Below are 11,933 nucleotides of genomic sequence, written 5' to 3'. Positions count from 1 at the left end.
TTGTTTATTTTTCGGTCAACCATAAAAAATTAGAAACTGATAGAGATCTTTTTAGAATTGATTTTCAACAATTATTTTCTATTTAGTGACAACCTGAACTTCTATTCATTCATGACCTTTCAACATAAAACAAACTGAGAACAAAACAAAGTTGAAGAGTGAGTTACTGCGTGACACCAAAATCTTTGCAAAAATACGAACGTAACAATACTTGTTTTTCCATCATTGTTAGAAGGAAAACATAAATCTCTGTAGAAAATGCTAACAAAAACACTGTTCTTTAAAAGAAAAAAAATAATAAATAAAGAATTTTTCACGCAGATTTTTTAAACAAAAAACTTCAAAAAAAATACGAATTTTCAGTAAAAAATAATGTTTTCCCTAAAAAATTTTCTCATGTAAACTATCCATTTTCTTCTCCCTTAAAAAAAATGAATCGATCTTTAATCGAATTCGAAATGGTTATTAAGGCAAAAAAGACAAAGATGCGAAACAAAATACAGGAAGATACATATAAAAAAAGGAATAATTTAATGTGCGAAATAAAGTAAATATCTTTGCAATTTATCCTAAAATAAATGTTTTTTGATCGTTTCTTCTTTAGATTTGATTCAAGTGTGACATATTGATTTGGCATTTTGAAGCATTGCTATATCAAAAGGTAAGTACAGATTGGAACTTTATTTATTTTTAAATCCTTTTGTATAAAATGTTTTGTGTGAATTTTTTTTGAAATACTGATAAAGTTCTTGATGATTTGAAGCAGCTGCTAAATCTGAAATCAGTCCAGTCTGTTTGTTTTGTCCTTTGTTCATCCTTATAAACTGTTCATAAAAATATTCACATTTATAGTAGGTTTTTAACGTTAAGAATAATAAACAAAAACAAGACATTTTGATAACTAAGTAGTTTCTTTTTCATATTAACTATCTGCTCAACTTGGCAAAATTTCGGCGAACTGTTTTAATGAATAGCTACCAAAACATAGCGACATGGCGAATAATAATTTTTTTTAGGGGAAAAGATCCAATTCCAAAGGTTGTTATAGGATTTACAAAGATTCAAACACAAAATTATATCCAAAAATTCCTACGCATTTGTATGTCCCTGATGATTAAAAAAAAGTTTATCCAATCAACGCGATTGTCCATTTCCAGTTTTTAGATTAAAATGTATTAGGTTTTTAACGTTAAGAATAATAAACAAAAACAAGACATTTTGATAACTAAGTAGTTTCTTTTTCATATTAACTATCTGCTCAACTTGGCAAAATTTCGGCGAACTGTTTTAATGAATAGCTACCAAAACATAGCGACATGGCGAATAATAATTTTTTTTAGGGGAAAAGATCCAATTCCAAAGGTTGTTATAGGATTTACAAAGATTCAAACACAAAATTATATCCAAAAATTCCTACGCATTTGTATGTCCCTGATGATTAAAAAAAAAGTTTATCCAATCAACGCGATTGTCCATTTCCAGTTTTTAGATTAAAATGTATTAGGTTTTTAACGTAAAGAATAATAAACAAAAACAAGACATTTTGATAACTAAGTAGTTTCTTTTTCATATTAACTATCTGCTCAACTTGGCAAAATTTCGGCGAACTGTTTTAATGAATAGCTACCAAAACATAGCGACATGGCGAATAATAATTTTTTTTAGGGCAAAAGATCCAATTCCAAAGGTTGTTATAGGATTTACAAAGGTTAAAACACAAAATTATATCCAAAAATTCCTACGCATTTGTATGTCCCTGATGATTAAAAAAAAAGTTTATCCAATCAACGCGATTGTCCATTTCCAGTTTTTAGATTAAAAGAAACAATTTTTGAAAATTCAACTCTAAAAACATTTTGGATAAATCCATGGATTTATATTTTTGATTATTTATCACATTTAACAAGCACATTTCAACAACATTAAACATAAAACATAAAACAAAATCTAGGGACTGATCGCCTGTGGCGATAAATTTTACGAGTAAATTCCCCATATTTTCAAGTAAAAAAGAAATGCATTATCACTTTCAAACGATTTGACTTGACTGCCCTTAAAAGCCATATAAAATATGTACCTTATAGAATCCTCCCTCCTTGATACACAGATGATGATGATTATGCTGATGCTCTTGCATCTATTGTCGTCTGTTCGTTTTTATGATAATCCTTTTTTAATCGGCAAACCAGTCCTATTATTTTGCCTGGATGAATAAAATAGAAAAAAGGATGTAATTTTGTCTAGTTTTTGATATAAATAATACAAGTTTTTCGCCTATTTTTATTTTGCTTTGATGGCTGTAGAAACGTTTGAACGATCATTTCAAAAGATTGACTTGACACGTGCCCAATTATTTTGATAAACGGTGTGGTAATGATTTGGCAGAAAATTCAACATGATTTATAGTCATTGTTGTGGAAATAAATTTTAATTTTATTGTTGTTTCTCTTATTATATAGAGGAGGGTTTAAACTAGAAAAACAACAAAATCATATGGTTAAGGTTTTAGATAAAAAAAAAGTGTTAGATGTTTTCAAAAATAAACATTCGATTTTAAGTATAACATAACCTCAAATGTGAGTAGAGTGAATGGAAGAGCTACAATACAATACTTATTTTTGAAAGGAAAATTCTGATCCTTATGTGTGTTATTTAAATTGGAATGTTCTCAATAATTTCTAGTTTAAAATTTCCATCAATGAGTATTGAATGTTCCATTCATAACTGAAACTGCTTTATTTCCTTAATCTGCAGGTGGCTAATCCTGTTTTCGTTTTCTTATAAGGAGAAGCAATCTCTAAGCTTAAATGATGACAATTTCTTGAATCTTTAATCAGCTTACAGTAATTGGAAAAAACTACCTCCGGAAATAGAAAAATGTTTTTCATTTCGTGTCCATAGAAACTTTGTTTGGCAAAAAACCGACACAGTTTGACATAATTACCTGTTTGTAGGTGGCCTAATCTAATCCTTATATAAGATAAGCAAAAACTAGAATCTATTTTTTTTTTCTAGTCGTGTGCCACACATGTTCAAAAAGTTAGCCAGAGTCCATTAAAAAAAAAAAAAAAAACAGAAATACCCTTTTCAGGATTAGGATTTATTTTTGGTAACAAAAAATTAAAGAATCTATTTAAACCTACAATTTTTTTGCATCGTTGAGCAAGTGATTGAATTAATTTTTGTTTACAGTTGAAAAGATTTGGAATTCTTTCGAAAAAATCTAAATTGACTATCAAATGAAATGTAGCGAATTTCTGACTCGTATGAAAACTAATCCGCGCACACACAATAAAAATTGCAACAATAAGAGTTTTGAAATTTTACAATTTAAAATAAGTGAGGGTTGATATGGTGGTTAAAAACACTTAACAAAACTGGCGTTGAATTTTTTCATGCGGAGTTTCCAATTTTTAAAATTGTATGGTCTATGAGCAAAACATAATTTTTGAACGACTTTCAATCAATTTTTCAGAATAAATTATTTAAAAAAAAGGGTGCACATTTTTAAAGTAGTTTGTTGTGGGTTCAGCGGCGGATTAAAATCAACGAGCAGAACATTGGAACACACATCAATGATGACAAATCAAGTGGAAATAATTAAAAATGAAAATAAATGAATGAAGCGTATTAATGATTGAAGTGAAATTTAAATCGATTAAAAGAATAGTAATACGAAATTTGAGTGAGGGACTGTGTCTTGGTTATAATTTGAGACCATATTTTCGATTAGAATAAATTTAATCAAATTTTCTCAATGTTTAAGGCTTTGTGTGATTCGGAATTTGAAAGAGGATTAAGTTTTATCAAATTGTGATTTTTGTTAAATCAAATATTTTACTTTAAATGACAATAATTACACAAATTAGCCATTGAAAATACATAATTTTCGAATAATTGCTTGGGGTGTAATTAAATTTTGTTCGATTCATAAGGGTTTTAAACGGATACATAAATGCAGATTAAAGTTAATCCAGTAAGAGTCCGATTCGATCCTTTTGAAAAATTAGAGTCTAGTCAGAGAAAACGGGTCATATCTCTTTATTGATTTTTAAAATCCTGTGGGTTTTTTCTGGATTTTACTATCAAATATTTTTATTTTAACTAGGTATATGAAAGCAATTATCAGGACATGCCTCGAAAAAAAAAGTAAAATTGCGGTATCATGTCAAAAAAATTATTAAAATTATTTCTTTAAATAATACCTATTTAATTTTTCCTAGGATTTTTTTCAAATTTCAAATTTCAAACACTTTGAAGGTAAAACGCGATTTTTAGCTGAAAAACAATTTTATCTCGTAATAATGTAAAGAAATAGTGTTCAAAAATTCAAAAAGGCTTGATTGCAGTAGTTTTTAGGTTATGAAAGGCACCGACTGAAACGTAAATTCTGGAGAAATAGCTAAACAGTATTTAACACTGATATGAAACTTTCATGAGTGAAGTATAAAAAAACTCATTTTGTTCAAGTCGACTTAAAATTTCGACACAATATTCTAGAGATAGTACCTATAATTTAAAAAAATAAACGATAAAAAATTCAATTTTCACAACCTTCGAGGCTTCCCAGGTGTCCTTTTAAGGACATGTCCAAACAGAGGCCCCCAAAAATATATAAAATGTTTAAAGACAAACAGATAAATTTATATGACTGGCAAACAGTTTTCTTTCATCATTCCTTTCAGTATCTTAAATACAAAAATTTTATTAAGGTAAACCGACTTGAACAAGTAAGAAAGTAAGTTAAGAAAAACATAACCAGAATAAAATCATTAAATTTTCTCAAAAAGAAAAATAAGAAGAAAAAGGTCCCCAAATAAATCTTGTCCTGGGGCCCCGGCAATGTACGCCTCTAACTTCCATCGTGAGTAAAAAAGGAATTTCGCCGAACCACAGCCGAAGCTAAGCTGCATGGACTTTTGAGAGCCTTATAACACATTTTTGTATTAGAAAATCTATGGCCGAAAGACGGGTCTTCCTATAAGCACAATTTGGCTAAGATCCGATAGTTTACAAAACACTTGTCTAAATTAAGGAAAGGAAGATCACTTAGGGCCATTTTTTTCACTAGAAGTTGAACACAACTTGATGATTTTTAATATAAAAATTCTCAAGTTATGTTCAACTCCGAGTGAAAAAAATGGCCCTTAACGGATTTGGTTTAGATATTCAATTGTTACTCACTTGAATAGGATATAAAACGGGCCACTTCAGGCAAAATCACAAGGTAGGTGTTTGGAATAGGACTATACTAATTACTAATACACAGCAATCAATGATACAACCTCTATATATCTCAATCAAACTTACTTAATTTAGTCGCTCTAAAGCTTTTAATTCAGTGGTTTTGGGTTTTTATAATGATTATCATTTATCATATTCGAAATAAATGTTTCTAGGTACTCCTAGAAGAACACTGGGAAAATACTAGGATTACATTGAAGTAAATTGACCCAGAAAGCCTATATCTTCTTGTAATCCCATTACACTACACAGCCAGACTAGAAACAGCTGTCACAGTATAAAAAAATCACCCAAGACAATATTAGTTCAGTATCAGTTTATTCAAAAACGTTCCCATAACCAACTTTCTATATAATTTTACCAACAAAAATTGTAAGCTGATATAAAAATATCATCTCGCATAGACAAATGATTTTGTTTTCATTTCTAGAAGAAAGTCCATAAATCTTTCAAAAAATATTTCTCTATTTCTCACTTTTCTCTATTCTTCTTCATTTATTTCTAATTTTGAGGTAAAATTCGCCCTAATTTATGGATAAGTACGCCAATATACACAATCATTTTGCATCGCTAATAAATTTCCGCAATGACTATAGAACTAGGTAGATATAGGTCATCTAAAATGACCCTTGATCGGCGCGGTGGACTTTCCCACAGAGTTGGATCAGAATTTGTTAGCAAAAAATAGTATCTGACCGAGTGCATATTAGGGAGATAACAGCCTATTCGATGTTATATTTTCGTGTTTTTATTTAATAATTTTCCCATACTTTATATACAAATTCTTTGCAATTTCTTATTGATGACCTAATTTATGTTTGAAACGAGAGGTTATAGTAAAAGAAAAAAAGTAGTTTGAGATTTTTTTGAAATTTGAGGGGGACATTGGACATCCTTGGAGTAAATAATGCTTTCATATTCTTTCATTTGCGTCCACTGCCCCACTATCCTACTATAACATACATTTAAAGGTACGAATCTACTCCTATAAAAGCCTCTTTCTTTTGTTTGAATAGTGTCATGGTGCTAATCGAAATCCAAAGTCTTGTATTACTATGCGAAACGCGTCATAAACATCAAATCATGTAAAATCCACAAAAAAGAACCATTGCTAAAACCTTTGACAGACGTATCCCGTTTCTTCAGTCGTTTGTATTTATACAACAACGAATATTTTTAACTTTATGTTTTGACATGCATCTTAAAACGTAGCTAAAGTTGCATTCTTAATGCGGACTGTACAAAATGCACCACACACATAAAGTCCTTAAAGAAGGTATATTGACTATACGTGTTTGATTTTGGTACTCCAAGAGAGGTCAATCCACTTTATTTGTTATACGCTGCAAGGTCCTATAAAGGTAAGTTAAGGATTTGTAATTTCAGTTATAAACGTAAAGGATCTTCATAAGGAGAAAAACCTTATGAATCGAAAATGAAATTTAATTCTCTTAAAGGAATTGATTGAATTTTTCGATTCTAAGCTCTTTTTTAAAGGTAGATTCAGCATAATATTCGTCGATAGTTCTTCGAAGAAACACATTAAGCCATATCTGGCAAACCTTCAGACCTTTCAAGCAAATATGTACGACCTCAACCCCGGCATTAGCTTAACATGGAGTTTGCCAAAACTACACTTGAATATGTTATTCGTTTTCGTATTTTTTTTTTTCAATTTTTTTTCTTGATTTCTTGACTGGTTTTCGAAATCGCGTATACCCGCGAGTTTGAGGTGGACTGCGAAATACATAAAGATAAATATGCTGAAATTCTTTTGCCTTATTTTGATTCTTATTAAAAGTCTTTTGTACATAAGCAACAGGTAAAGGTAGTTTAGTTTAGTCTTTTTGGTAGAATTTTCGAGTCTTAATTTTTTTTTCGTTTTGCAATTATCAGCATCGCCCGCACGCGTTTTGATTTTTTTTTTTTTCATTTCTGGTCAAGATTTAAAAAAGAAGATCAAAACATTCAAGAGACATTGGATGGTCTCTTGAAAAAAAAGTAGTTTAAGACAAGTTTTTTTTTTAGTTATTCTGGTAGAAGACAAGTTAATATTTGGTTCACTCAGAAGGAATTAGATAATACTCGTAGTTCTCGACTTGTTAATGGTGTACATCTATAAATAAGAAATGCTTTAGTATGTATGCATAATGGGAATTCTATAGCAGTGCCATCATTATAGTAGAACAAGTGAAGAAACCAAATTACTCAAATTTACTTTCTATCTAACATTATCAAAATTATCAAAGGTTTAATTGATGCAATTACTAAGTGAGGGTTCAAGCTGTGGTGAATCTTCTTTAACTCGGACTTTGCGCTCTGTTGAGCCCTTTGATGACATTCCACTGATAACGTTTTGTCTCCTAAAAAAAATAAAATCTTAAAATGAAGATAAGGAATAAATATAAACAACAATTTCCGTTTTTTGTGATGGTAAATGTATCTTCAAGGGGTGATTTTTTTTTTCATTAGCACTTCTTGAAATCACCCTTAAGAAAATATTGTGGCCAGTTACATACATACAGACAAACATACAAATATGCTTACATAAATTCACTCTGCATTTTAGTTTTATTTTCAGTTTAAAAGATTCTCCCTAAAAGCACCCTACGGGTTAGGTTAGGTTAGGTTGAACGGGGTGATAATCCGACAAGTCGAGTTATCCCACTCGGATCTCGATGGATCCATTGTGATCCCCAGGGTTAGGGTGGGCAGGAGTGAGGATGGGTAAGGGAAGGGTTTAGGGAATTACGGGTTGGAGTTAGTGTTGTGGGCCTCCCTGAACCATCCTGAAATTTGGATAAATTTCATTATGTTTTTCAGTGGCAAGGACGAGACGTCATCTAACTCATCAACCCTACGGGTTGGGCGGAAAAGAATTGAAGTGTCAATAATTAATATTTGCACCTATCAAATAACAAAACCACACCACAGCTCCAATACCACCGTTTGACGGAAAATTTCGGCACACCACGACTGCACCACCACCGCACCATTTCATTGTGAATGAAAAATTCAATGCGCCACCGCTGTACCACGGTAGCATTACGTCTGCACCATTTCATTTTGTATGAAAAATTTGCTGCGCCATGATACATAATTTTGTATTTTTGAAAAATAAAAAAAAAAAACTACCGAGGAGAAGGAGATTCGAACCCGAGTATCCAGAGCACTTTCAATTAAAAATCCAACGCCTTAACCACTTTACCACCAAGTCATGTTTGAACGAACTGGCAATTTGTTGCTTAAGTGAAAACAACTTTGAAAACGGCTTAAACATTTGTATAAGTACGAGAATAGAATTTTTGATCATGGTGCAGACGTGGTGAAATGGTGTGGCGAATTTTTTTCATTTTTTTTTTTTTTTTCTTTTTTTCAAAATGAAATGGTGCGGACGTGGTGCATCGGTGGTTTAGATATTTTTAAAATGGTGCAGCGGTAGTGCAGCGCAATAGAAATTTCTGATAATGGTGCGGACTTGGTGCAGCTGTGAAGCGGCGGTCGAAAAGTGTTGCGGACGTGGTGCTGCGGTGGTGCGGCGGAATTCCATTTTAATTCAGGACTACTTGGTATAAAAAGTTTTTAAATTTAAGTGGCTGAAAAAAAATGTATGGCCAATAGAACAAAATTAACCATTGTTTTTTTTTTTAAGAAAATGCTCTGTAATTTTATAACGGTAGCAAATTACAAAATTAGTACCCACATATTTTGAAGAAAATTTAAGTTTCTACAAACTACAAGTTTGTCATATAACTTAATATTCTAGTCTAGAATCAAAAACACGTGAATTATGTGCCAGTATCAAAATAACCGTTAAAAACAAATGACACTATGTGGAGTTGTCCAAAATGTGGTTTTAGCTCATGTAGGGTAGGTACTGATGTTCTATCAAATATTAAAGTCAAAATTGACCCCGGATTTTCCCAGAGCCCCATACACAAATTTCTAAATTCCCCGTGCAAGAATAGTAGCGCGTAGTTAGGCTTAAACTGAAATCTCTGTACTTGAAAATAGGCCCGAAGTTCTACAATTTGAGCTACAAACTATTTCAGTATTAACAAAAAATTCCAAAAAAACTGACAAAATTCGAAGAGAAATATTTTGAACAATCCACGCTTCTAAATAAATTAGTTAATTGACAACTTAGATTAGTTCATGATCATTTTAATGGTTAGTACCACCTTTATTTTGTTTCAATTTTCCTCAAAAGAACGTCCGTTATTTCTTTGATCCTGACAAAAAATTATCATATAAATGTCCTTTTGAAGAAGTTTTTTTTGAAATTCGACATTTATTTTGATTTATTTTTGTATTCATCAGTTTTTTTTTAACGGAAACGGACACTTTATTTTTTTTTCAGCTCAAACATACGATAAAATTAAAATGCAATTATAGATACTAAACATTTGAAATGTCGAACCAACAAAATATCTGGATAAATTTATTTTAACCCTGTTACTTGTAAATACATTATGTAGACACTGTTAGCAAGCGCCCTCATTATGATGAGTACTATCTGTCACTAAGATCAGCAACAGCTAGAACGACAACATGTATTTATAATTGTTTCTCTGAGTCTATGAAGGGAAATAATTATTATGATACTTTACAATTTTTACATAACCCTACAAAATTACTTTCAAAATGATTGAAACATCATAAGAGACTTTCATTTTAACCTGTCATTAATACTCTTAACAAGAATAAAAAAAACTTGGTTTGACTGATGCGCCAGTGATAAGGTTTGTCTATAAGCTTCGTCTACTAGCGAGATGCCTTCTTCCTTCCTTTGAATCAGTAGTTGACAGATGAAGGTTTTTGTTTATTTAAATTGCTTCTTTATGACGATGTCAGAATGGTTGTTTCCGTTTGACATGTCCCTTTCATGGTTATGAACAGTGGTAAATATGACCACCACACGACCAATGATAATGTTTGACAATTTTTCGAAACCCATAATAAATTACTGAGGCTCGGAAACGATTGTGACCAAAGTACGCCATATGGTTTACATGTCGACACTTGTACGCTAAAGGGTTTTATTTAAATTATGACCAGTTCGGGGGGCAATTAATATTACCAATTTTTTACGACACAGACTACTAAAATCGTCACTAAATTGCTTGTAGGCTTGTAAGTAATTTTTTAGATACTACTTTATGTTTAACTTAAAAAATTAACTTTCGAATCACCAAATAAAGAGTAAAAATAATCCATAAATCGATCAATCAGTGACATGTACTATTTCGGCAATCTATTTAAAGGAAAACTACTTAAACGAATCCGTTCCGTTTCTTCACACCTGGCCTTTCAAGTTGTTTGCTCTAAACATCAATCATGCTATACCTTAAACAATCAGCAGTTGAAAACCACATTTAAATGAATATTATCAAAATCTGAGACCTGAGATCCAGGGACACTCCTTTATTCAATCCTTCTACTTATAAGGACTTGGTATGGGTTCCATTTACTTAATATAAAGAAACACATAAAAATGAAAGAAAAAGGAATCAACGCAAAGGACCAACCTTGCCTCGGGCACGATTCACCTCAATGATTTTTATAGCGGTTATCCAGGAGACAACAAGGACCCTCTGTTTTGTTTGTATTTGGACAAAAATTTAAAAAGTCATAAATAAGTGGATCTGTCTTGAAGAAACCAAGTAAATGCACATATGTTTTTGTTTATGTACCCACAACAGTTAATAATACTTAAAAATGAGAAAAAGGATTCTTAAAGTTGTTTCAAACGCGCCCTTTAAAAATACTTTCAAAACATCGCACGTTTTTGTTTTCATTTAAATCATGGACCACAATTTATTCGCAGACACTGTCAAGAGCAATAAAATAAAGAAAAATATATAATTTCCTTTATTCATTTCCTGATTTTTTTTATGAGTCATTATTAACTTAATTTTGTATGTGTTTTATTCACAGGATTTTATTGTTTTTCTTTTTTTGAAAATTTGCGGGCTTACATTGAGTCTTCTATTTGAGAATCGTTAATTGAGGATAAATAAGGATTTAATGGCATAAGTTAGGATCGTTTAACGACATTTATTGACATTCAATTCAAATAATCTATAAAAATTTGCTCATTGTGGTTCATAGAAATAAAAAATAATAAGAAATCTGTTAAAATGAGGGATTTTGATTTCTAGGGGCTATATTGTATGACTTGTGATACTGTAATCCTCAAAAACTAACATCCAGGAGTATCTAAAAAAGCATAGGAGAAAAATACAGTATAAGGAACCCAATGTGGTTAACGACTTATCCGTAGCTAGCATTAGCTAGATAGCAACTCAAGAAAAAGTTCCCAAAGTTACCTCTTTTCTGTTTCAATAACTTCTTTAAAATTGAAGGATTAAAGCCAAATTTTTTCAGTGTATCCTTGTCGGTCAACGTAGTAAAAGCTGAAACACAATCACGCTTTGCCGTCGATTTTGACAACTGCGAAAAGTTCAACTATAGGAAATCTGTGTATCCTCACACAATGACGCTTTTCTTACGTACGCTTTTTTTGACAAACGTAAGGAAACGTAAGAAAGCGAGCAAAAGTTCAACCAGACTGAACTTTTGCTCGCTTTCTGACATTTAACAGACATAGTTACAGTCACCCACATTATTATTGCGCCAAATGTGAATAAAAAAAAATAAATTATTGCAAAACTATGTGTGCTTTTTAA

General features: G+C 31.2%; 1 long non-coding RNA gene across 2 annotated transcripts in view; it reads left to right on the top strand.

Moving 5' to 3' along the window:
- The first annotated feature begins 348 nt into the window (after positions 1–348).
- The window catches only part of LOC129917978 (uncharacterized), a 40,044-nt gene continuing 28,459 nt past the window's right edge, over positions 349–11,933 (top strand). For both annotated transcript variants that reach the window (XR_008772906.1, XR_008772905.1), the window contains exons 1-2: positions 349–547; positions 605–661. This is a non-coding gene — a long non-coding RNA (uncharacterized LOC129917978). The remainder of the gene's footprint in view (positions 548–604; positions 662–11,933) is intronic.

The sequence above is a fragment of the Episyrphus balteatus genome, chromosome 4, assembly GCF_945859705.1.
Source record: "Episyrphus balteatus chromosome 4, idEpiBalt1.1, whole genome shotgun sequence".
Classification (NCBI taxonomy): domain Eukaryota; kingdom Metazoa; phylum Arthropoda; class Insecta; order Diptera; family Syrphidae; genus Episyrphus; species Episyrphus balteatus.
The sequence above is the reverse complement of the archived record's forward strand: the minus strand, read 5'-3'. Positions and strand labels throughout refer to the sequence as shown.